This window comes from Bubalus kerabau, chromosome 20 (assembly GCF_029407905.1).
Source record: "Bubalus kerabau isolate K-KA32 ecotype Philippines breed swamp buffalo chromosome 20, PCC_UOA_SB_1v2, whole genome shotgun sequence".
Lineage (NCBI taxonomy): Eukaryota > Metazoa > Chordata > Mammalia > Artiodactyla > Bovidae > Bubalus > Bubalus kerabau.
This window is the reverse complement of record NC_073643.1, coordinates 29,559,746-29,586,678: the sequence shown is the minus strand read 5'-3', so window position 1 is coordinate 29,586,678 and position 26,933 is coordinate 29,559,746. Positions and strand designations below refer to the sequence as shown.

General features: G+C 41.3%; 1 long non-coding RNA gene across 1 annotated transcript; it reads right to left on the bottom strand.

Moving 5' to 3' along the window:
- Nucleotides 1-5,148: 5,148 nt before the first annotated feature.
- LOC129635331 (uncharacterized) lies at nt 5,149-17,444 on the bottom strand. Its single transcript, XR_008706229.1, has 2 exons — nt 17,119-17,444; nt 5,149-6,277 (listed from the first exon to the last, which is right to left on the bottom strand). It is a non-coding gene; the product is annotated as an uncharacterized LOC129635331 (long non-coding RNA).
- Nucleotides 17,445-26,933: the final 9,489 nt, after the last annotated feature.

Genomic DNA, 26,933 nt, shown 5'->3' with positions numbered 1-26,933 from the left:
AGCCAGTGAGTGATACTGGGACCAGCAGGCTCACTTCAGAGTCAGACTCAAGTTCAACCCCTTTCCCTGTCGTCTTCACTCTTACACTCAGGGCCCATTTCCCCCCCCCCCCCCCCCCACATCTTTGGGAGGCATAAGCCTTTTAGCTGGCAGGCAGCCCTTTTGCATGACAACAGCTAAGTGGCTCAGATTGCGAAGAGTAAATGATATGTCATCTTTTCCTCAAATTTCTCTTTCCTGAGCAGAAAAAGAAAAAAGAAAGGTGTGTGGGGGGGGTGGATTTCAAGTACATTGTCTAAGCAAATATCTAACCAGAGTAAAAAATTCCACCGAGTCATTTGTAGTGATATAGATGAGTCTAGAGTCTATCATACTGACTGAAGTAAGAAAGAGAAAGACCAATATTGTGTATTAATGCATACATATGGAATCTAGAAAATGGTACTGATGAAACTATTTGCAGGGCATGCATAGAAAGGCAGATGTAGGGAACAGACTTATGGATACAGCAGCGGACGGTGGGACAAATGGAGAGTAAGCATTGACACACGCACACTGCCATGTATAAAACAGGTAGCTCAGCTTGGCGCTCTGTGATGACCCAGAGAGGTGAGACAGGGATAGGAAGGAGGCTCACGAGGGAGGGGCTATACGTATGCTTATGACTGATTCACGTTGCTGTACAGTAGAAACCAACACAGCATTGTAAAGCAGTCATTCTCCAACTGACAAAAGATACCCTATGATAAACCATAACGGAAAAGAATATTAAAAAAAATAATGTATATATATATATATATGTGTATAACCAAATCACTTTACTGTACAATAGGAATTAACAACATTGTAAATCAATCATACTTCAATAAAAATAAAGAAATAAGAGAAATTCCTGTCCTGTCTATGAACAGATACTTCAAAGCTTCTTTCTCACTTGCATGGAAGTGAACTGTGAAGAAGTTTCTAGGGACAAGAACACAGAAAAGGATTGGACTGTTGGAGAAAGTCTGCGGCACCTGAGCCTGACTTTCTTTTCTCTCTCCTTTCTGGTAGGACTTAGTTCAGTGAACATTTGTTAAGTGGAGCACATGATGCCAGATGGTGAGCTGTGGTTCAACAACAGGTCACAGGAGAAAGTGAAATAGAAAGTTTATGACTCACAGGTCCTGGAGGAAGTGCATAGCCTGCCTCCAGGGGTTACATGGGGAGGTCAAGGCAGAGTTCAGAGAGAGTTGGACAGGACAGGCAGGACCCTGGGCACATTCCTTTACTAGGATCCATGGGTGGAGTGCTTTGGGTTTCCCAGGCTAAGGCCAGATTTCTCCATTCAAACCAAAAGAACAGAATTTTGGTAAACCTCACGAGAGTCTTACCTAAGAGGTGCATAAAACAAAAAGACGTTAAGACGCAGAAAGGCCAGGGAGACAGCTGATTAAGTGCTGCTGGGGAAGTCTTATCAGAAACTTAAATTTGCTTGTTGCTCTGCAGGCTGACAACTAGGATGTGTGTTTGCATGAAGGGACTAGTGTTTGTTTAAGGTCTCTGCTGGTCATTTTGCCAAACAAAACAGATGCCAAGGCAGCAATATCATGGAGTAGCTTAAGTAGCTTATTGACTTGAGTAGCTCAAGTCAATGTTTCTTCTCATTAGTAATCAGTTTATGTGAATGGGGACGAATAGATGGAGTTGACTGATGGTGGTAGGGACTTTTCAACCAACTATCAGAAAGCCTGAGGTGTAAGTTGTTGGCCCCAACTTTTTGGTAGCTCTCCTTAGCTGTGGAGAGCTTAATGTCTGTTTTCAATGGATTCTATAGAATGATAGAATACAATTGAATATGGAGAGGCATGTAGAGGTAGACAGGAATGGCATCCTTTTTAATTCAGAAGCCTTAGTAATGAGATGATACCTGCACCAAGTATTATGAAGGATACTTAAGCAGATAAAGAAGGTCAGAGAAAAGCATATGCAGTACACAGAAGGGAACAAGCAAAATCACAGAGGACTGAACAAGCTGATGGATTGCCCAGGAGAAAGGACTATAAGCCAGCTGATGTTACTAGAGTCAAAAACATGAGGTGAGTGGTAATACCAGACTAGAGATTCTTAAACATCCCATACTTAGTTCAGGATTATTTGTAAGGGACAGGGGATGTTCCGAATGCAGAGAAAGTCAAGTGATCCCAAGGAAGCAGCAGAGATTCGCATCAAAACTCTAAGCTTTCAGGTTTTCCCCTAAAGTCACAAAGACTCCTTCAGCCTCACTTTTAGGCAATGAAGTGAATGCTTTTTACTTCTAGTCTGGCTGTAGAAACTCAAAGCTGGGCAACACCTTTATTGCAAGTACTAGAAAAGCCAGACAAGTTACCAAAGACATATATTTGAAGACACTGGAAAACTAGAGAAGCGACAAGGATTAGATAAGTTGCACCTCAGAGCAGAATGGAGGGGACTTCAAATGTGAGCTGAGAATCACCAGTTGTTTTTTTTATCCTGGGATATTTACTGATTTGGGCTGCATAAAGGCTAAGGCCTGATCCAAACAGGGAAACTCTACTTAAGGAAAGAGAAACTGGAAATTTTTTTGTGGGTACTTGATGCTGTCCATTCTAAAGGAGATCAGTCCTGGGTGTTCTTTGGAAGGAATGATACTAAAGCTGAAACTTCAGTACTTTGGCCACCTCATGCGAAAAGTTGACTCATTGGAAAAAACCCTGATGCTGGGAGGGATTGGGGGCAGGAGGAGAAGGGGACGACAGAGGATGAGATGGCTGGATGGCATCACCAACTCGATGGACATGAGTTTGGGTGAACTCCGGGAGTTGGTGATGGACAGGGAGGCCTGGCGTGCTGCAATTCATGGGGTTGCAGAGTTGGACATGACTGAGTGACTGAACTGAACTGATGCTGGCTGATGGATTGGAAATTTAAGGAGGCCTAAATGCAACTGGTTTTATCCACATGGCATTTAATAGGCTCTGCAATGTACATAGGAAGCTGGGAGAGGAGACAAAGGATCCTTAAAGCCAGAGTGAATTTCCCAGTAATCTTGACATGGTTGCGAGACTAAGTGGAGAAGTGGTGCTCTCTTCAATTACTTGTTTTATTTTTCTTTAAAAACACTGCTCAGTTTTGAATCTTTGGAGATGAAATATTCAAGAGAAAACCTCCCAAGAGCTGCACTAAATCTGTCATTTTTTAGGCCTAAAGAGTCAGGCTTGCAAACAAACATCAGAAGAGCCATGCCTAAGCAACAAGGATGATGCAGAGAAGAACCATATCTTACTGAGAGAAAAATTCAGTCCTGGGCTGGCTCAGTCTCTGCTTGGATTGAGAAAATAGGCTTCTCGCTTTACTTCCAAGCAGAAGAAAGTGGAACTGACTCTAGGAAAAACATTACTTGTAACTTCCTGGATTCTCTCAATACACTGATACACATTCAAGAAGTATGAGACATGCAATGTATAATACAATTGTGATTGGTAACCCAAATAGAATTTGAATCAGTTCTAATGAGGTGGATGAAACTGGAGCCTATTATACAGAGTGAAGTAAGCCAGAAAGAAAAACACCAATACAGTATACTAGCGCTTATATATGGAATTTAGAAAGATGGTAACGACAACCCTGTATGTGAGACAGCAAGAGAGACATAGATGTATAGAACAGTCTTTTGGACTCTGTGGTGGGGGCAGAGGGGGGGTTGATTTGGGAGAATGGCATTGAAACATGTATAATATCATATAAGAAATGAATTGACAGTCCAGGTTCGATGCAGGATACAGGAAGCTTGGGGCTGGTGCACTGGGATGACCCAGAGGGATGGTATGGGGAGGGAGGAGGGAGGGGGGTTCAGGATGGGAACACGTGTACACCCGTGGCGGATTCATGTTGCTATATGGCAAAACCAATACAATATTGTAAAGTAAAAAAAAAAAAGAAAAGAAATACATTAGAGAACTAACAGATTTCAATGAATAAAAGCATTAATAAAAAATTTTTTTTAAAAAACCAAAAAGAAACACATGGTAAAAGTGGGTCCACAGATGGTCCAGATATGGGAGTTAAAAAATCACAACATGGCCATGATGAATACAGAGAAGATGGATAAAATGGATGAAAAGATTGAGAATTTCAATAGAAAATGTGAATTTATAAAAAGCAGCAAATATCCTAGAAATTAAAACACTGCAAATTACTCATAAATTGAATAGGTTTAACAGCATACTGGAGACAGCAAACAATATGAGTAAGTGAACCTGATGATGACTCAATAAATTGGGTAAACTGAAAAAGACAAAAGAGAATTTTAAACGTATAAGAGACAAGAGGAACACAGCCAAAAGTCTAAACATATTGTACATTTATTTGGAGTATTGGAGGGAGAGAAAACAAAGGGTCACAAACAACAGCTGAAAAGACAATGACCAAGAATTTTCAAAAGTGAAAAACCCCATATCACAGATTCTGTAAGCGGCGATTCTCATGAAGAACAAAGAACACCCTGAGACCCATTATCAAATTATTGAAAATCAAGGGAAAAGATAAAATTTCAAAATACCCAAAAACCTCATAACAGTACTTTCAAAAGGCAAACAATAAGGCTAAGAAATATACTTTTTAATATAAAGTATGGAATCTTTAAGAAATAGAAAGTACAGAAATAAGTGGGAGAAAATGGTACAACCCCATTATCTGCAGTATTTCCAATCTGGCCACATTTCTCAAGTGAAAGATGTTCATACCTTTTCACTGAGAAGTCTAATCTCATATATGCAGGTGACATGAATAAATATATTTTAACATATCAGAATATTTTAGAATATTTATTAATAAAAATACTCAGTACAATTATAAAAACAGACATGAATCAGAGAGGGTTTCATAGAGATAACTCAATTTTACCTTGCTTAGTTCATTAAAATAATGAAGAAATGCAATAACTTGAAGATGAAATGCAATAACTTGAAGATGTTTCTTTCTTAATGTAAGTCAAATCATTATGCTATACACATTAAACTTATACAGTGCTGTACAAATACAGATATTTATTATATCTCAATAAAACTGAAAGAAAAAGTTGAAAAATAACCAAAAGTCCAAAAGTCCTTAAGACTAGGAGGAAATTAAGTATGTAGGGTTTCCAGGTTTGCTTTTTTTTTTTTTTCATTTCTGGCAGCAGAAGGGAACAGTGTGATTTAGGGCATTTCTGCTACTGTGCTATTTATTTGCTAAGTCATGTCCAACTCTGTGACTCCATGGACTGCAGCCTGCCAGGCTCCTCTGTTCATGGGATTTCCCAGGCAAGAATACTGGAGTGGGTTGCCATTTCCTTCTCCAGGTAATCTTCCTGACCCAGGGACCAAACCCATGTCTCCTGCTTGGCAAGTGGGTTCTTCACCACTGAGCCACCTAGGAAGCCCAAGGGCATTTGGGATTATTCTCTATGTATCTTGGCTTCCCTGGTGGTTCAGTGGTAAAAAATCTGCCTGCAATGCAGGAGACCAGGGTTCAATCCCTGGGTCGGGAAGATCCCCTGGAGAAGGAAATGGCAACTTATTCCAGTATTTTTGCCTGGAGAATTCTATGGAAAGAGTAGCCTGGCAGGCTATATTCCATAGGGTCACAAAGAGTCGGACACAACTGAGCGACTAACACACAAACAATAGTGTCCTAAGCTCAGAGTTCTGCCTGTCCCATGGGCTATCCATACAAGTGGATTTGACTGCAAAAATGAAGAATGGTATTTTTTGTTTCCACTTGATCTAGAAAGTCAGCAGAACTTGTAAAATGCTTAGGTGACAAGAGAAAAAAAAATCTACCCAAAGACGCTCCCTGAAAATTAGGGTGTATTTATTTACATCCTTCATGAATTGAGTTGCTTTTTCCTTTGGGGTCTTTGTTCTGGAAGGAAATTTCTTCTCTTAATTCCAGGTGATGTTTCTGCAAAGTTTATCAGGCAGTGGCCTCTTGGCTCAGAAACTTTTAGGTATTACGATAAAAGAAGGCTCCTTGCTGGGTGTCATAAAACTGATGTTCAGATGTGGTGTTTCCAGATGCCTCAGCTTAATCTGACGGCCTGGGACCACTCAGCATGATGGACAGCAACCACTAACATCTGCAGGCAGCAATGATTACTGACGGTTACGGTCCAAATCAAACTCCATGCCAAAAATTGAGTAACTTGTATTCATGAAAGTGCTTTCACTTCTTGTGCAAATGGCCGACAAGCTGTTAGACGGTTGGTGTATTCACTCATCAAGCAGAAAAAAAATCACTTGAAAAAAAAAAAAAAGTCACCAGCTAAAAAATATAAATATGAGGGAGGAGCAAGAACTGAAATACTTTCTAAATCAAGCAGCTTTAAATTTATATTCCATGCTAATGACTTCTACATTTTCCTTTTATTAAGAAGCGTTCCTAAGTCTAAAGGATTACTTATCAGTTTTAAGTAAGAGGATAGCTAGATGCCCTGTTTTAAATGGACACAGAGAAGTTTGATCACTCATGTGTTATTAGGCAGTGACTGAGATTAGATAAAGATTTTAATGATTTAAACAAGAGGCTCAGATGCTGCTGAATTTATCACACCTCATAGCAAAAACAAACTGGAGGCACTTACTCTCCAGGGAAGAAAATTTTATAGTGAAAGTTTAAGGGTAAAGACATAAAGCTGCAACCTAAGCAGGTGGTGTGGTAGTCTGACCTTAGCTTTCATTTTAAATTAGGTTCAAATCACTTGAATTCCAAGAAACTGTAAATTGCATTTTTGTTTTCTCCTCTTTGCACCAGGTCACAGATACATCTTGGAATACTATCATTTCCTTAGGACACAAGGGCAAGTATGTGTTGTTTCTTTCTTTATCTGGAATCCACGTGGATAGCATTCTTTGTTATCATGGAAAGATCAACACAAAATGTAACCAGAAATGTATTAAAGAGGCGCTCTTTACCCTGTGGGTCAGCCAAGCATTTCTTCCCACTAACAACTAGTTGGACAATAAACACAGACAAAAGGCCCCGTGGACTTTATCAAACCAAAGGTATATCAAAGCAAGAATGGGCCCTTTAAATGATACCTTCAATTGATGATACCATAAGGGCCAAGATGAAAGAAAAAGCTTTTTGCAATCACTGCTATAAGATACAAAATAACAAATAAAAAATTTGCTACAGGGACATCAAAGATGCTTGTGGAACGTAGAGGGCTCTGAAATTTAAGTTCCATGGTACATCCACTTTTGCTCAAAACTCTAAAATGTGGATACCCTTTGACCCAGCAACCTAATTCTTGATTATATTAAAAATAACTGTTTTAATAAATATTTAAAGCTATACATTCACTTGGGCTTCCCAGGTGGCTCAGTGGTAAAGAATCCACCTGCCAAGCAGGAGATATGGGTTTGATCCCTGGGTCAGGAAGATCCCCAGGATAAGGAAACGGTAACCCACTCCAGTATTCTTGCCTTGGAAATCCTATGGACAGAGGAGCCTGGCAGGCTCTAGTCCACAGGGTTGCAAAGGAGTCAAATGTAATTTAGAAACTAAACAAACTAAACATCATGAGAAACGTTGGGCTGGAAGAAGCACAAGTTGGAATCAAGATTGCCGGGAGAAATATCAATAACCTCAAATATGCAGATGACACCACCCTTATGGCAGAAAGTGAAGAGGAACTAAAAAGCCTCTTGACGAAAGTCAAAGTGGAGAGTGAAAAAGTTGGCTTAAAGCTCAACATTCAGAAAATGAAGATCATAGCATCTGGTTCCATTACTTCATGGGTAATAGATGGGGAAACAGTGGAAACAGTGTCAGACTTTATTTTTCTGGGCTCCAAAATCACTGCAGATGGGGACTGCAGCCATGAAATTAAAAGACGCTTACTCCTTGGAAGAAAAGTTATGACCAACCTAGATAGCATATTGAAAAGCAGAGACATTACTTTGCCAACAAAGGTCCATCTAGTCAAGGCTATGGTTTTTCCAGTGGTCATGTATGGATGTGAGAGTTGGACTGTGAAGAAAGCTGAGCGCCGAAGAATTGATGCTTTTGAACTGTGGTGTTGGAGAAGACTCTTGAGAGTCCCTTGGACTGCAAGGAGATCCAACCAGTCCATCCTAAAGGAGATGAGCCCTAGGATTTCTTTTGAAGGAATGATGCTGAAGCTGAAACTCCAGTACTTTGGCCACCTCATGCGAAGAGTTGACTCATTGGAAAAGACCCTGATGCTGGGAGGGATTGGGGGCAGGAGGAGAAGGGGACGACAGAGGATGAGATGGCTGGATGGCATCACCGACTCGATGGACGTGAGTCTGAGTGAACTCCGGGAGTTGGTGATGGACAGGGAGGCCTGGCGTGCTGCGATTCATGGGGTCGCAAAGAGTTGGACACGACTGAACTGAAGTGTACAAAACTAGTTACCAAATATAAAGCATGAAAACAAGAAAAATATAATTCCATTTTGTTAAATATTTATCCTCTGATGGGAAGAATGACTTGACTTAAATACTTCAGAGGACAGTCTCAGCAACTACAAAAAAAATCACTTCTAGATTGACTGTGACTCTAAATGGTAAAGATAAAACAATTAAGCATTTAGAAAAATAAAATAGGAGCATATCTTCTTGATCTGGGGTAAAGATTTATTAGGCAGAAAAGGCTCTTAGAAGAGGTAATGTGCATTACATTTAAAGAACCTCTGTTTCTCAAAAAATATCATTTAGAGGGTGAAAATGCAACTCAAAAAGTGGAGGAAGATATTCACATAAGATAAATAAGAGAAAAAACTAGGAACCAGAGCTTACAAAGGTACTCAACAAATCAATAAGGGAAAAAGCAGATGACCTAAGATAAAATTGGGCAAAAACTTGTTGCATAAAAGAAACTTAATGTTAGGCTTCCCTGGTGGTTTAGCAGTAAAGAATCTGCCCACAGTGCAGGAGCTTCAGGAGACACAGGTTCAATCCCTGGGTCAGAAAGATCCTCTGCAGAAGAAAACGGCAACCCACTCCAGTATTCTTCCTTGGAGAATCCCATGAACAAAGGATCCTGGTGGGCTATGCTGCTGCTGCTGCTGCTAAGTCGCTTCAGTTGTGTCCGACTCTGTGCAACCCCATAGACAGCAGCCCACCAGGCTCTGCCATCCCTGGGATTCTCCAGGCAAGAACACTGGAGTGGGTTGCCATTTCCTTCTCCATTACATGAAAGTGAAAAGTGAAAGTGAAGTCACTCAATCGCGACCAATTTGTAGTGACCCCATGGAATGCAGCCTCCATCCATGGGATTTTCTAGGCAAGAGTACTGGAGTGGCTTGCCATTGCCTTCTCCCTGGTGGGCTATGGACAGGCCTAAAGAACACCGATTGTATGGGTCTGTTTACGAAGAGTTCAGAAACAGGTGAAACAAACCTCTGGGGTTACAAGTCACTGCTTCCTTTTGGAGGACAGCAGCTTTGAACAGGGCATCCCTTGTGGCCCAGCTGGTAAAGAATCCACCTGCAATGTGGGAGACCTGGGTTCGATCCCTGGGTTGGGAAGATCCCCTGAAGAAGGGAATGGCTACCCACTCCAGTATTCTGGCCTGGAGAATTCCATGGACTGTGTAGCAAAGAGTTGGACACGACTGAGTGACTTACACTTTCACTTCACTTTCAGCCTTGAAGAACCTTGATCAGGCTATGTCTGCCACTCAGTTCAGTTGCTCAGTCTTGTCTGACTCTTTGCAACCCCAAGGACTGCAGCACACCAGGATTCCCTGTCCATCACCAACTCCTGGAGCTGGCTCAAACTCTTGTCCATTGAGTCAGTGATGCCATCCAACCATCCCTTTCTCCTCCTTCCTTCAATCTTTCCCAGCATCAGGGTCTTTTCCAATGAGTCAGTTCTTCACATCAGGTGGCCTAAGTATTGGAGTTTCAGCTTCAACATCAGTCCTTCCAATGAATATTCAGGACTGATCTCCTTTAGGATGCACTGGTTGGATCTCCTTGCTGTCTAAGGGACTCTCAAGAGTCTTCTCCAACACCACAGTTCAAAAGCATCAATTCTTTGGCGCTCAGCTTTCTTCACAGTCCAACTCTCACATCCATACATGACTACTGCCAAAACCACAGCCTTGACTAGATGAACCTTTGTTGGCAAAGTAATGTCTCTGCTTTTTAATATGCTGTCTAGGTTGGTCATAACTTTCCTTCCAAGGAGTAAGCGTCTTTTAATTTCATGGCTGCAGTCACCATCTGCAGTGATTTGGGAGCTCCCAAAAATAAAGTCTGACACTGTTCCCACTGTTTCCCCATCTATTTGCCACAAAGTGATGGGACCAGATGCCATGATCTTAGTTTTCTGACTGTTGAGCTTTAATCCAACTTTTTCACTCTCCTCTTTCACTTTTCTCAAGAGGCTCTTTAGTTCCTCTTTGCTTTCTGCCACAAGGGTGGTGTCATCTGCATATCTGAGGTTATTAACATTTCTCCTGGCAATCTTGTTACCAGCTTGTGATTCATCCAGCCTGGCATTTCACATGATGTACTCTGCATACAAGATAAATAAGCAGGGTAACAATATACAGCCTTGACGTACTCCTTTCCCAATTCAGAACCAGTCTGTTATTCCATGTCCAGTTCTAACTGTTGCTTCTTAACCTGCATACAGGTTTCTCAAGAGGCAGGTCAGGCAGTCTGGTATTCCCATCTCTTGAAGAATTTTCCACAGTTTGTTGTGATCCACACAGTCAAAGGTAGTCAAAATCTGCTACTGGTAATATCTTCTGATCTGTGCACTGGTTACATGGTCATACCTACTGTGTTTAAAAAAAAAAAAGAGAGCCCTATAGGTATGCTATGCGCACTTCTCTGGTATGTATGCTGTGTGTGTGTGCTCAGTCACTTAGTCCAGTACTTTGCAGCCCCATGAACTGTAAGCCTGCCAGGCTCCTCTGTCCATTAGATTTTCCAGGTAAGAATATTGGAGTGTGTTGTCATTTCCTCCTCCAGGGGATCTTCCCAACTCAGGGAACGAACCTGTGTCTCCTGCATTGGCAGGCAAATTCCTTATCACTGAGCCACCTGGGAAGCTATGTGTGCTATGTGCTTAGTCGCTCAGTCATGTCCAGCTCTTTGCGACCCCATGGACTGTATAGCCTGCCAGGCTCCTCTGTCCATGGGGATTCTCGGGGGAAGAATACTAGAGTGGGTTGCCATGCCCTCCTCTGGAGGATCTTTCCAACCCAGGGACCAAACCCAGGTCTCCCACATTGAGAGATTCTTGATATCCCTACATAATTTTTAAGAATTGGGTGTAAGACATTGAAATGTTACACTGAAATATTGCTTCCACAAACTAATGTTTTAAATAGTAGATGAGACAGCTTCCATGTTAGGATAAATTAATTTGAAGAAAGAAAATGCATCTCCTGAAAAAGGCAGAGAAATGCGTCTCCTCTGAATTCTTCCTGTTGAATTTTTCTGCAATGGGATCTAATAGATGTTCTCCTTCTTGCCTTTTGTTCACTGGGATCTCATTTCAGTATCCATCAGCTTTCCATCCTACTTATTTTTTGCCTAATATATCTTTCTCATTTTAAGGAAATATTTGACTCCATTTAAGATGACTTCATAAGCTGGGGAATATCAGAAAATAAAGAATTACCAAGCAAGTAGAAAGAGATGAATGGATCTCACCACATTTTGGATTTCTTTGCAGTTTTTAAGGATGATGTCCTGTATCCCAGAAGTAGTGCCTAAAATCAGATACTCTCCTCGATGATTAACTGAATTAATTATTGGCTTGTGTCAATATACCAAGAGGCACCACAGGAGACATCGTGGCCCATCACATCAAGGGTCTAAGTGCTGAGGAGTCTGAGAATGCAATTATGCAGCGGATAATTCCATCCAGTGGAGAGGGCCAATGACTTCTAATTCAACATATAATAACAAACTGCAGACAGGGATCTGAGGTTTGCCAAAATGAATAAATAATATTATATTTCCCAAAATGACCAAATTTAGCCATGTGGAGAAACTGATGGTGCTGATTCATAGGCATTTCAAATCATCTCTTCTTCCTTATGCAACATCTTTGGCTGGGAGCTACCAGCAAATAGACTGGTCATTCAAACTAATACATTTTGTAGTAGCCAATTAGAAATATCTAGAAGGGGTAAATGGTTCATAAGAAGCAAAGTGGTATTGCAGGAGTCTGCTGGTCTGACCAACATTTTAAAGCAATGACTTCCTTTTGGACAGGAATTATTATATGAGAGGGAAAAAACAGATAAAACTTCAACTAAACAGAAACTTGTGCTAAAGTTGTTAGTTTTTTTTTTTTTTAGCAGTCAGTAACTAAGTCCTTCAGGTAGCCAGTATCTCATATGGCTTTGATACTCAGGATTGTAACATACAGGGATGCATTCAGAGTTTTCAAGGTCCAGACAGATGGTCATGCCATGAGGGTACTTATACTAGCTATTTTAAAAAGTTCAGGTTCTTTATATTGCATTGGCCAAGAAGGGTTTTTCCATAAGATCTTACAGGAAAACCTGAATGAACTTTTTGGCCAACCCTATATAGGTGTGTGTATATACATATATCTGGAGAAGGCGATGGCACCCCACTCCAGTACTCTTGCCTGGAAAATCCCATGGACAGAGGAGACTGGTAGGCTGCAGTCCATGGGGTCGCGAAGAGTCAGACACGACTGAGCGACTTCACTTTCACTTTTCACTTTCATGCATTGGAGAAGGAAATGCCAACCCACTCCAGTGTTCTTGCCTAGAGAATCCCAGGGACGGGGGAGCCTGATAGGCTGCTGTCTATGGGGTTGCACAGAGTCGGACATGACTGAAGCGACTTAGCAGCAGCATATACATATATATATATACATACACATATACATATATATACATATACACAGAGAGAGAGAGAGATACATCACTGACTCAATGGACATGAGTTTGAGCAAAGTCAGAGAGATAGTAAAGGACAGGGAAGCCTGGTGTGCTGCTGTCCATGGGGTCGCAAAGAGTCAGACACGACTTGGCAACTGGACAACAACAATATATAGGTTTCACTTAATTCTCAAATAAGCCTGAAACTAATGACAGGATCAGGGGTAGTAAGTGCTTCCCATGCCTCATGCTTATGGTTTGCCAGGCACTGCACTGAGGTTGTAATTCAATATACTCTCAAGGTGTGATATCTGTTTTTCAGAGAATACATTGAATTTCATCATGAATGTATTTAATTGCCATGAATTAGACCAGAGTCCCTTCGCAAAGTGAGAGGAAGACACAGAAGCCAAGGGCAGGAGGGTGGGGATGACTCTCCAGTTGTGGGTGAGTTTGCTCTGAATTCTACAGAATGATATGATGTTCAGAAGTTGGTGTGAATAGGGAGGTACAGGCTGCTTTCTTGTCTTTCTCAATGGATGGGAATCATACTGGGGTGAGGATAAGTCAGGTGTTTAAAGATGCAGTTTTTTCCCCCTATACATATCATCACTAAAAAACAAAAAAATGTCTTAATTTCCAACTAAATAAGCAGAAATCCGTCTGTGCTAGGCAATTGAAATGTTCCTTTTCAAGATTAATTTTAAATACTACTGGTTGATACGTTTTAAGTCCTTACTTTTAAACTTCTCCTTCACCATCACCCCACCCCCACCCCTCCACTACTCTCCCAGTGTGAAGATACTACTCCATTCACTGGACTGAGCTTAAATGTCCAAGTGGAGAAAGTTGCTAAGTGGTTGCATTGATATTCTAGCCAAAATCCACTGACTTCAAACCCTGCTTGTACCACACATCACATTTGTAATATGAGGTCCTACTTTGGTGGTGTCATAGCCAAGGGCAACAGGAGGGTAGTGATTCTCCAACTCTGTGCACAGGTTGGATACATACTAAGGAGACATATACCTTGGAGGTGGGGGTGAAGGGGCATCTATCTTTATAAGCACTCAGGTAAAGCTAGTGCATGGGATAAAATGATTGTAATGACACTTTGAGGAACACAATTAAATAAAGACTTGAGTTTCTTAAACAAAAAGTAACTCATCTGAGAAATACGAAATTACAATATTGAAATATGTTCTTTTAAACTGGATTTGTACCATACTTCAGGAAGAGTCTGATTTTCCCCCAAAACTCTGGGGGCAAGGTCTGGTCAGAATTTTTGTTCTGTAGTCTTTTTCTGAGTAGACCTAAAATAAAAATTTCTATCTATCTAGTGAAATTATAATTTTGCGACACTGTCACTTACTTGGTAAAGTGGTAAAGAATCTGCCTGCCAATAGAGGAGATGTAGGAAACACAGGTTTGATCCCTGGGTCAGGAAGATCCCATGAAGAAGGGAATGGCTACTCACCCCAGTACTCTTGTCTGGGAAATCCCACGGACTGGTAGGCTACAGTACATGGGGTCACAAAGAGTCAGACAGGACTGACTCTGTCCATGATGGTGGACAGGTTGAAATTTGGAGTCAGGTGATGCAATGTAGTGTCTCTGAACTGCTCTCCACTTGCTCTGAGACCTGGAGAACTTACTCTACCTCTCTTTACATTTCTGGCTGTATCAGTCCAATCTTTGCCTCTGTCTTAAATGGCCTCTCCTCTTCCCTGTGGGGGCCTCTAGCAAGGTTACTTGCCGTTGGATTTAGCACTTATCGGGATAATCCAGGATGAGCTCAGTTGGAGATCCTTAACATAATTACATATGTAAAAATCTTTGTTTTCAAATAGTCATATTCATGAGCTCTGGATTTGGGGGGAGGACATCTTTCAAGTCACTACATAGTATATATTTGTATGGCCTTTCCTTTTTAAAAAATAAATAACTTTCATGTATATGTGAAATGGAGGAGGACCCCATGGTCCTTCTCCCCTACTCATGTCCTCTGTTTGACTTTTATCTATAGAAAAACTTTAGTCGAAGAATAAGTTTAATCAGAGAAGTGAGAAAATGCAGGAGCAAACACAAACAAGACTAAATACTATTAGTTAAACAAAGTCAAGGACTTTTGGTTTCTCCCTAAGATTCTGAGCTATATCCTTTGAGCTGTCTATAGATACTGAAACCCCCATCAGCTGGAAGAAAACTATATAGTGACCAGACTAGTCATGACATAAGCTGCCACAAAAAAGTGGCCTCAAAGAAATGGGAACAAACCTACTCTGGAACAATCAAAATGATGCTGATCAGACCACCGCATGACCCAACTTCAAGACAACCATCAGAGCTAACTGTGTTGTTTCTACATGAAGCCCCCTCCCTCCCTCTATAAAAGGTCTTGCCCAGTGATTATCAGTGATGCTTTGGACAGGTGTAGCCCCCCTCAACTCTGCTGCCAGCCTCCAGGAAACAGCAAACTTTTCTTTTCAGCAAGCTTGTCTCTTTCCTGGCTTTAGAGCGGCAAGCAGCCAGACCCCACTTGCAATAACATATTCTCATTTAAAATTGTAATTATCACAACATCTCTGTGGATGAGGAATATGAGAACAAAACACCAGAAATCCAAAACTATGAAATGACTATGAGAGAAGTGGAGAGGTGAAAGAAGATACAGCACAGATTGCTTCATATACGGGGATACAGAGAGATGCTTCATGGAACAAGCCTAAACAGCACTTGAAGAGTGAGTAGAATTTTGAAACTTAGATTTGTTTTGTATGTAACAGCAAAAATCATTAACATTTACAGGTGTGCTCTGAGCATAAACAGACTTCATATAAAGCAGGTAATACACAGCCTGTTATACAGTATTGAAAACCTATTTATAGTAATTATGATTAAATGTTGCTTTTTCAACACCTGCCAAATTAATTACCCAAATTGTTAATAATATTCATTTTCCTGTGCATTACACTTTAAAATATTTTCCTTTAACACACACATTGATTTTCAGAAAACTTTCTGAAAGTTATCAATCATTTCACAAGATAAATAGAAGCTGGCATTTATGCTAGAATATTCTGCCATCTGCAGGTAACCAAGGGGTGCTACAATGCTCAGGAAAATGAGCTGCATCTGTTAATACTAATTAAATGCCTTTTGAGGCAGGGCGCTTGCTCAGAATCTGGGAAGCCTCAATACATTCTTGTAGCTTTCTTGTTAATACATTATTGTTAGCTGCTGTTAGTCAGAAAAACACTCCTTTAGGTAATACATGAAAAGATACTTGTGCTTTACTCAATGCCCTCAAATTTTGAACTTTAAAAAACATACACGCATTCAGCTCTTCACAGGATGTTCATTGCAAGTCAGTAGTTTTCAAAGTATTATTCCTGGATCAGCAGTGCTACCTGGGATCTTTTTAGAAATGCAAATGCCTAGATTCCCCTCTCCCCCAAAATTATCATCAGAAACTCTACAGGAGGGGTTGAAAAATTGATGTTCTACCAGCATAGCCAGAGGGTTTTGATGCATGCTAAAGTTTGAGAACCAGGAATCTGAAAGCTTGGAAATGGGGATTCCTACTGAATGGGCAGAATGGGCAGTATTTTGAGGTCAGTGCCTACAGAAGAGAAGAGGGGAGTAGTGAGAACAGCTCAGACCACCTGCATGTCTTCAGAGAATATTTATTTTTGATAAAAATAGAACTCAGGTATTAGCAACGTGTCCTTTTTCTAGCAAAGGAATTTGATTTTTTTCCACCAAGGCTTGAAAATAAAGGAAATGTTGGCTTAGGTTTTCTTTTTGGTCTTATGCTAAAATCATTTATGAGATTAAACTAAATCCCTTAAGTAACTAAAGTTTTATTCACACACACAGTGAAAACCCAAACTGCAAATCCTTTAGAGCAAAGACATACTATTCCACCTTGCTTCATTTAAAATCATCAAAAAATAATAAAGGAAAGCCATCATTATCAAATATCCTAGTATGGGAGAATATTGTTATTTGCAAATGTGCATTTGAAATCAAGTCATGTCCTCTTTTAATTATATTAAGGTCTCAGGATTTTTTCCTAATACAAACTAATATATTGGGGCTTCCAGTGTTTTGAGCTAAAAAGCATCACAGAGAGGGTAAAAATGCTATAAGCATATACACAGAGCTACCAAAAGCAACACAAAGTGGCATGATAGTGAAAGAAAACGGAGCATCCCAGGGATACTTCCTTACCTGGAACCGAGTCCTGTGGGGTGAAGGGCGACAGAACGCAGTTCAGTGACACTGACTTGCTTCCTCCTAAAGAAGGCAGGAGAGGATAGCGGGGCTCCAGGGTCAGACTGCTCAGGCTGGACTGGCCGCCTCGCCACGGGACTTGCTCACAGAGGGACGCGAGCACACTCAACCTCCCTTACCCTGTTTCCTCATCTGTAAAATGCTGCAACAGCCAACCTACCTCATGAGGAGGTAGTGAAGCTTCTTGAACTAAAGCCGCGACTGGCACTAGTTCTCCACCTTGGTGGTGCAACGGCATCACCTGGTGATCTGTGTTATTAGGTGTTATTAGGAAAGTGCTTAGCCCAAAGCCTGCTTTATGAGGACAGCATGTTCCTCATTAGCAGAGATTGCTGCCGCCTGTGAGGCATTACTCTCTGTGGGGCTGCACACCAGGGAGCACATTAAACTCACCTGGAAAACGATGACCCCAGGCCCTGCTGCAAACTTTCTGATCTACTCCTGGTTTAGGCACCTGACCTTTGTTTTTTTTTTCAAATTCTCTCAGTGACTGTAATGTGGAGCCCAGGTGGAGAACAGAATGGCACATTATTTATTGAAAGGTGGATAAATGAGGAGTCCTCTTAATGTCTCGATGATCTCATAAGGGAGACAAACGTCTGACTTCAGTACTTAACTAGAGGTTAGATGTCACTTCTCTTTATGGTAACACCACAAAGTGGGGACTAGTATTACCTCTGGTACAAAAATGTTAATTTCACCATTACTTCCTAAGATGCAGAAGAGTCCCTTATTTCACAGAAATGGAAGATAAGTTCAGAATTTTGTGGATGGGGACAGGAATTACAGAGTAAGCTTCTCTGTATAATTGAGTCTCAGGCATTTAAAATGTCTGAAGAGACCAAGAAAGAAGTTGGAAATAAAGGACTGAAGGGCTGAGTAACTGGGTGAAAAAGGAAGTGGGGAGGGGAGGATGACTTTAGCAAGGGGAAGAACTTTGAAGACAGTGTATGTGTACACATACACACATACACTCGAGTTCAAGTAAAATAGGTGTTCAACAAAAAGTATGAATGGAAAATGTAGTGGATCACTTGCAGAAACTAGTTTGTGAACTAGTTATGTGGACTACGGACAAGAGGACTCTGGAGAGGTGAGGAAGCTGAGGTTTAACAAGTTAAAGAGACGGCCAAGTGTGAAGCACTGGTTAACAGTATAGCTGACTTGCAGGTCTGAATTTTTATCAGGTAGATGTGGCAGAGACTGTTTTAATGGATGGACATCTTTCCCCAGGGTAATCAGGAAGGTCTAAAAGAGAAGACATTTGAGAGTGGAGGATGTCTAGCTTGGGACAAGAAGTGGTAGGAGAGAACAGTTTGCTTGGAGGCAGAGACTGGGCAAAGATGCAGCCCTTGGAAGGAGCCTATCTTGGCAACAGAAAGGAATGTTAGGGGGCTAAGAGCTAGCGCTAATGTCAGAAGATGCTGGGAAATCAGGATGAAAATGAATGCTCGATGCTTGGGGCTACTGCACTGGGACGACCCAGAGGTATGGTATGGGGAGGGAGGAGGGAGGAGGGTTCAGGATGGGGAACACATGTATACCTGTGGTGGATTCATTTTGATATTTGGCAAAACTAATACAATTTGTAAAGTTTAAAAATAAAATAAAATTTAAAAAAATAAAAAGGAAAAAAAGGAAGAAAAAAAAGAAAATGAATGCTTGAATCAAATTTCAGAGTTTTGCATTTGTTGAAGCTTGGACTGAGTTTGAAGAATAGTGGAGAGCCATGGTGGATTCTTGAACAGGAAAACAACACAATCAAGGAAATGGCTGCTTTTAGAAGCATGTTTTAGCAGTGGACAGTTTTCTTACTAAAAATTCCAACCATAGAATTTTTGAGCCTCTAGATAATTTTTCCATCAGTTTCAAGCTGCTGACCCGTGAACCAGAGTCAGCCCCACGGTCCCAAAGTATATTTTCTTTAGTTTGGTCCCCAGAGTGTGTCTTACTTTTTTTTTTTCTTTTAGTTTTTTCCTAGAACATGCACCCTCTGATTCACAGTTTCTTCTCATGGTGGGTCAGTTGAACTTTGTAGAATGGCCAGGTGGAGATAGGAGGAAAGAATCCTTAGCGAAATAAAATTCTAACCAACGAAAGAATGTTATTGGGTGTGTTTCATCTCATTCCTAGTCTTATTTCAAAGGTGGCTTTTTCTTTTTTAAACTGCCATGAATCTTGCATAACTGTGGTCACTGAGCACTCTGAGAACGTGCATACCAACCAAGAACCATCCTCAAAACCAGAGGGTTCAACTCTTGGAAATAGACAGTGTGTCTTTGAGCCAGACTTTGGCTATTTATAACCGACCACTCTTTGCCGACAATGCACTTTTAACAGGAGATGTAGATTCCCAGACCACTTGTTAATGATGCCCATTGATTAGTATTGGCAAGTTCTTATTCCCCAAGAAGGGGCTGACTTTCCCAGGAGAATTTCCTCTGTTTATGAAGATGCAAATAGAAGAATTGGCCTAAATATAATAAAAATACATTTTTTTCCCTTGTCTCCTTTCTTGAGTCCTTGCCACACCTTGTTTGCTTTCTGTTCTTAACTGAACCACAGACTAATTGGCCAGTATCTGCATATAACTGTTCATTTCAGAGTACAAAGTACTTGGAAAGGGGAAAATTAAAGGTTCACATTTTTAAACTGAAACACCGTCTTAATGATTTTTCCATGGTCAGGGATTGAAATCCCACAATTTATGCATGTGGAGCACATTTTTTCTTAGAATAAAACTTTATATAAGGTTTCTCAGCCTCTGCACAATTGTCATTTTGGGCCAGCAGGTAACTCAGTGGTGAACACTATCTTGTGCAGTGGGACGTAAGGGTCTCTAGCCACTGGCACCGGTGGCTACATCACTCCCACTCCTGACACCCAAAAATGTCTCTTCACTTCAGTTCATTTCAGTCGCTCAGTTGTGTCCAACTCTGTGACCCCGTGAACCACAGCATGCCAGCCCTCCCTATCCATCACCAATTCTCGGAGTCCACCCAAACCCATGTCCATTGAGTCGGTGATGCCATCCAACCATCCCATCCAACCATCCCATCCTCTGTTGTCTCCTTCTCCTCCTGCCCTCAATCCCTCCCAGCATCAGGGTCTTTTCAGATGAGTCAGCTCTTCGCATGAGGTGGCCAAAGTACTGGAGTTTCAGCTTCAGCATCAGTCCTTCCAATGAACACCCAGGACTGATCTCCCTTAGGATGGACTGGTTGGATCTCCTTGCAGTCCAAGGGACTCTCAAGAGTCTTCTCCAACACCACAGTTCAAAAGCATCAATTCTTCTGCACTCAGCTTTCTTTATAGTCCAACTCTCACACCCATACATGACTACTGGAAAAACCATAGCCTTGACTAGATGGACCTTTGTTGGCAAAGTAATGTCTCTGCTTTTCAATATGCTTTCTAGGTTGGTCATAACTTTCCTTCCAAGGAGTAAGTGTCTTTTGATTTCATGGCTGCAGTCACCATATGCAATGATTTTGGAGCCCCAAAAAGATAAATTTAGCCACTGTTCTCACTGTTTCCCCATCTATTTGCATGAAGTGATGGGACCAGATGCTATTATCTTTGTTTTCTGAATGTTGAGCTGTAAGCCAACTTTTTCACTCTCCTCTTTCACTTTCATCAAGAGGCTTTTTAGTTTCTCTTCACTTTCTGCCATAAGGGTGCTGTCATCTGTATATCTGAGGTTATTGATATTTCTCCCAGCAATATTGATTCCAGATTGTGCTTCCTCCAGCCCAGCGTTTCTCATGATGTACTCTGCATATAAGTTAAATAAGCAGGGTAAGAACACACAGCCTTGACGTACTCCTTTTTCTATTTGGAACAAGTCTGTTGTTCCACGTCCAGTTCTAACTGTTGCTTCCTGACCTGCATACACATTTTTCAAGAGGCAGGTCAGGTGGTCTGGTATTCCCATCTCTTTCAGAATTTTCCACAGTTTATTGTGATCCACACAGTCAAAGGCTTTGGCATAGTCAATAAAGCCTAAATAGATGTTTTTCTGGAACTCTCTTGCTTTTTCGATGATCCAGAGGATGTTGCAATTTGATCTCTGGTTCCTCTGGCTTTTCTAAAACCAGCTTGAACATCAGGAAGTTCACGGTTCACATATTGCTGAAGCCTGACTTGGAGAATTTTAAGCATCATTTTACTGCAATGGCGCACAGGCGCTGCCGAAAGGAGCTACTCCAGGCTGGAGTCTGGGGGCCGCGGCCAAGAGACATGTCTCTGCTGCTGCTGCGAACTCGCTTCAGTCGTCTCTAGTCACTGCCAAATGTTCCCCTGGGTGGGAAAAGTCTCCCTCCAAATGCTCTAGACAGCACAGTTAACAGAAATACTAAATTTGGCAATAGGAGAATTAAAATGATAAAATCAAGTACATTTTAATCTTCTAAAATTAAAGAGCATTAAGATGAACTGAGTAAAAGTTGTAAATAGATGAAGTTTATCAAAAAGATCCTTATAAAAAATCAGAGGAGCTGAAAGGAAAAAAAGCAGGCTAATGAAAATATTTTAAAACTTGGAAACTCCCTATCTAAAGAAATGAATGCTTATTTTTCAATTACTTTGGTATTAATATGATAGGAGGGGTGTGTGAGTAATAGTACATCTTTTCTTCCTTACTAGAGTAATTACAATGAGACATCCAAACATAAATCTAGAAGAGGTTTCAAAGCCTAATGTAGGAACTAGAAACTAATAAGATGCAAAAAGAAAATAGAAAAGTGACAAAGGCTATGTATATTTTTTCTTTTACAATGATTCTTTTTGGAGTAAGCAAAATTTATCCCCAAGTCTTCCCAGGCTATTAAAGAGAAGGAACAGAAAGGAAACTTTTAGGCTTTCATTTGCTCTATTTCATCATGTTTTAATGTGTAGCAGTTGTAGTTTGAACATGCAATTTTCATACAGTAGCTGTCTACACGTTCAGGCCGTGAACGAAAGTGAAAGTTGCTCGGTCCTGTCCAACTCTTTGCAATCCCATGCACTATATAGTCCATGGAATAATCCAGGCCAGAATACTGGAGTGGGTAGCTAGTCCCTTCTCCAGGGGATCTTCCCAACCCAGGGATAGAATCCAGGTTTCCCCCATGGCTGGCAGATTCTTTACCAGCTGAGTCACCAGGGAAGCTAGAGTGGTATAAAAGTTAATGAATTCAGAATCAGGGAACCATCACACTGAGAGAACTTTAGGGAATACTTTATTCAGCAGATCTTATCTCTAGTTGTAGATTTCAAACACCTGAGGAGTTTTGAAAAACTATATGTGTGTGTGTGTGTGTGTTCAGGCCCTATGGACAGATATTCTGACTTAATTAGTATGGGAGGAGGCTTCACTATTATTTTTAAACACTCCCCAGGTGATGCTGAAGTTAAGGACCACTGATCTAATCCTTGTTTTGCAAACCTAAATGGTTTCAGGGACCAGGAACTTAATGCAAATTAATTAGGTGGTCTCAGTATAAGACAATAGGGCCTGGTGGAGACTGTGGTGAACAGGACACTGGACTAAAAGCCTGTCTTAAAACCTTCTGCTGCTCAGTTATGGCCATGTGGAAATGCTGCCCTGATTTTCTTTAGAAACCAGATATCTAGGTACTTTAGGGAAATTTAAATTTCTTTAATTTTTTTGAACATTGTTAAGGAGCCAAATGAAGCACTTCTGTAGGCTGCCAGCTTGCAACCCTAAATCCAGTCTAATTGTTTATTTCACCAATGAGGAAATGGAGAACCAGAAATTATACAGCTGCCCCCGATGACATAACTAGTGGTAGAATGGAGATTGGATTCAGAGTCTGGCTCCAACTGCAGTATTAGATTTTTCTAATTATCCCACATTGCTGTGCTCCAACTGTTCATGATGATGAGACCATTTATTAAGTACCAATAACGTACCGGGCACTGTGCTATGTATAGTGAAACATACAGACTGTCTTTTTTAAACCTTTTGGGAATCAGGGAGTAGAGATTAATATTTTCCCCATTTTACAGATGGGGAAAGCGAGGCTGAGAGTCACTGACTCACTCGTTACCTAACAGCAAAGCCTGTGCTGTTAACCCTTGGTTGCTCTGCTTTTCTGGCTCCTTTTCCATATTGTTTAAGGAGTCTCTCTCAATTCCATTTGGAAGAAATGCTTATAGCTCTGGTTCTTAGAAATAAATCCAGGTCTGGCCCAGTGATGCTCTTCCTTGGTCCGTCTTTGTTGTTTATTATTAAAGTTGACCCTTCTCGAGGTATGAGGTCAGCTTTTCACCAGGTCTGTTGGAAGCCCATGAAAAATGACAACCCTAATGAAATGCGCTCAGTGAGACCCTGTCAGGCTGGCTGTGGTTATGCACAATTTGCCTGTTTCAGAAGAGATGGAATAAATTGAACGCTGGCCTCTGTGTCCCTCCCTGGACTCTCAGTCAGACTGCAAACGCAGACAAAGGCTTCCCTTGAAAGGCACCATAAGGACAGGACTGCTTTGCAATGGAAAAAATGCTTTTAAGAAGAATGTGGAAGATAGATGAAGACCGTTTACCATTCAATGCTAGTCAGAATCAATGAGCGTATTTGCATAACTGACTCAGCATCTATTGCTATTCTTTTTGACCTCACGCTAACATTATTTCAACAACTGACAATCCCAGAGTGCACAAATATCCTTCGGACTTTTCTCCAAATTTTAGATGAGGAATAAAAAATTCATCATGTTCACTTCAAAGCACAGGTGTTCGAATTAAAAACAGAAACTGAGAGTTCATTCAGTCTAGTCCTTTCTCTGCAGAGCCCTGTGCTCAAGGGTTAGGATTTGGCCCCTAAGGGCATGATCTGACTCCCTGGACTCCCGGTGAATGGGAGTGGGGTCAGGTGGGGGTAGGGATGTTGAGTGGAGGTATATATCGAGTAGTACAACCATAGTGGCCACAATGATTGCTGTGAGTTCAGAATTGCTATCCTAACTTTTAAATTATTTTCATTTCACCAGGTACATGGTTTAGTTATAGGAAAAAACCTAAACAATAGAGAAAAAAGCTCCAAGATTCTCCAGCATCCCTCCACTTCAGAAATACCCACCATTATCAATTGGGGCGTCTCTTCTATATTTTTTTCATACACATATATCTGGCCTTCTTTTTTAATGCAAGTAAGGTCATACAGTGAACCGGGCTTCAGAATATATTTTATTCTCCATTAGCACAGTGTAAAGAAATGAAAAGCAGAGGAATGTCTGTGGCTGATTCATAAGGAAGAGGTTGGACTAGTAGCCATTTTTTCGGGATGGAGATATAAATATTCAAGGCACCATGCATGCAGACCATAGTAGAGGTGGGGTGTTGGGGGAACAGGGCCCCTGGGTTCTTGACACAGCATAGAATGGAGCAGTGACTACCATGCCTCTGCTACTTCTCACTTTAGTGGAGACACAGAAAATTTAAACTAAATCTGCCATTGTATTTTAGATTCTGAATTCCAGTTAGATCAGTTAACAGACCAATATATAAATTGATGAACAACAGCCAACTTGTCTATTTACTTTTACTTTGATTATCCTAGACCCCTCTCAGGTAAACAAGACCCCTCTCAGGTAAACAAGTCTACATGCATAACTCTCACCATTTACAGGTCCATCCCCCCATGGCTTCACTGACATCCATTCTTCCATTTACCCCCACATTCAACAGACCATGTGAAGTATGAACAGTAAACCAGGCACTAGTAAGATTACAGAAAATAGGAGACAACTATAAGAAAACTATACTCCAAGGATGGGAGAAAGACAAGGCAGCAACTATTGTGCAGAGGGACTGGAATTGTCATTAAGAGAAGGAAGTGGATGCAGTGGGAGAAGGAAAGAGGGGAGCTAAGATAGGAGGGGGCACCCAGGAAAGGCTTTGAGGAGGAATGATGCCTACCTGGGAGTAGGAGGGGCCTCATTTGAGTTCAGCCATCTACAAGAAACTTTGAAAGACACACTAGTATAGTGGTCAAAAGCAAGGCCTTGGCATCTGAAGTGAATTCAGATCTTGGGTCTAAACGGGTGAAACCTCACACTGCTACTGGATCGTGCATCTAAGTCCATTTTGCAGTTTGTAATAGGACCACCTTATCCTTGTGCTCCAGGGCTTTCCAGGAGGCTCAGTGGTAAAGAATCTGCCTGCAATGCAGGAGATGCAGGAGGCATAGGTTCAATCCCTGGGTTTGGAAGATCCCCTGGAGGAGGGAATGGCTACCCATTCCAGTACTCTTGCCTGGAGAATCCCATGGACAGAGGAACCTTGTGGGCTATAGTCCATAGGGTCTCAGAGAGTTGGACACGACTGAGTGATTGAGCATGCACGTGCACATCTTTGTGCTCCATCTGCCTGAGTGTATATTTTGAGTCCAGTTTCCCTTCGGTTCCTTCCTCCCACCATTTTCTCAAACACACAATATTATTTCCACCCTCAGATTCCTGGGCTGTCTACTGAGCTTCTGACCCCCTACTTTCTAGCTTATTTCTGCATAAAAGCATTCCCATAATGCAAGTCATAAAGCATTCCATCAAGCAGGTCTCAGTGAGTGTGGGAATTCCTTTTCGATGTTACAGTACTCAAGATGCTGTGGTCACTAAATAAACATTTATCAACTGCATGGGCAGATTATTGAAAAGGAAGAATATCCCATGGCAGTCTCATGAAACGAATGGCTTTATAGCTTCATATTTTTCCCTCAAAATCCAGAATTACCATTTATTACTGCTTGATTGCTCATGAAATGGCATCTCCCCAAAGGCAGACTCTTGGTATTTTTCTTGCTTGTTCCTAGAGAAATTAAATAATGCAAACTTATACTAGTGAAAGCCTCTGAATATCTGAATTCAGTTCAGTTCAGTTCAGTTCAGTCACTCAGTCGTGTCCGACTCTTTGTGACCCCATGAACTGCAGCACACCAGGCCTCCCTGTTCATCACCAACTCCCAGAGTTTACCCAAATTCATGTCCAGGTGATGCCATCCAACCATCTCATCCTCTGTCATCCCCTTCTCCTCCTGCCCCCAATCCCTCCCAGCATCAGAGTCTTTTCAAATGAGTCAGCTCTTTGCATCAGGTGGCCAAAGTATTGGAGTTTCAGCTTCAACATCAGTCCTTCCAATGAACACCCAGGACTGATCTCCTTTCAGATGGACTGGTTGAATCTCTTTGCAGTTCAAGGGACTCTCAAGAGTCTTTTCCAACACTACAGTTCAAAAGCATCAATTCTTCTGCGCTCAGCTTTCTTTATAGTCCAACTCTCACATCTATACATGACTACTGGAAAAACCATAGCCTTGACTAGATGGACCTTTGTTGGCAAAGTGATGTCTCTGCTTTTTAATATGCTGTCTAGGTTGGTCATAACTTTCCTTCCAAGGAGTAAGCGTTTTTTAATTTCATGGCTGCAGTCACCATCTGCAGTGGTTTTGGAGCCCCAAAAATAAAATCAGCCACTGTTTCCCCATCTATTTGGCATTAAGTGATGGGACCGAATATCTGAATAGACCGTGGAAATACTTGCTTTCTAACATACCTCCAATTTTATAATTTTCAGCCCTTAAAGAGGTTCACAGCAGGCATCAGGTCACTCATGGGTCCTAACATTCTTTAACTGCTTGGTGGGTATATCTCGGAACAAAACATCTCAGGTTAAAACATGAGTACAGAAGCACAGAATGGAAAAGAAACAGGAAGACAAAGGAAGAGAAACCCAATAACGTAGCGTGGACTTGTGTT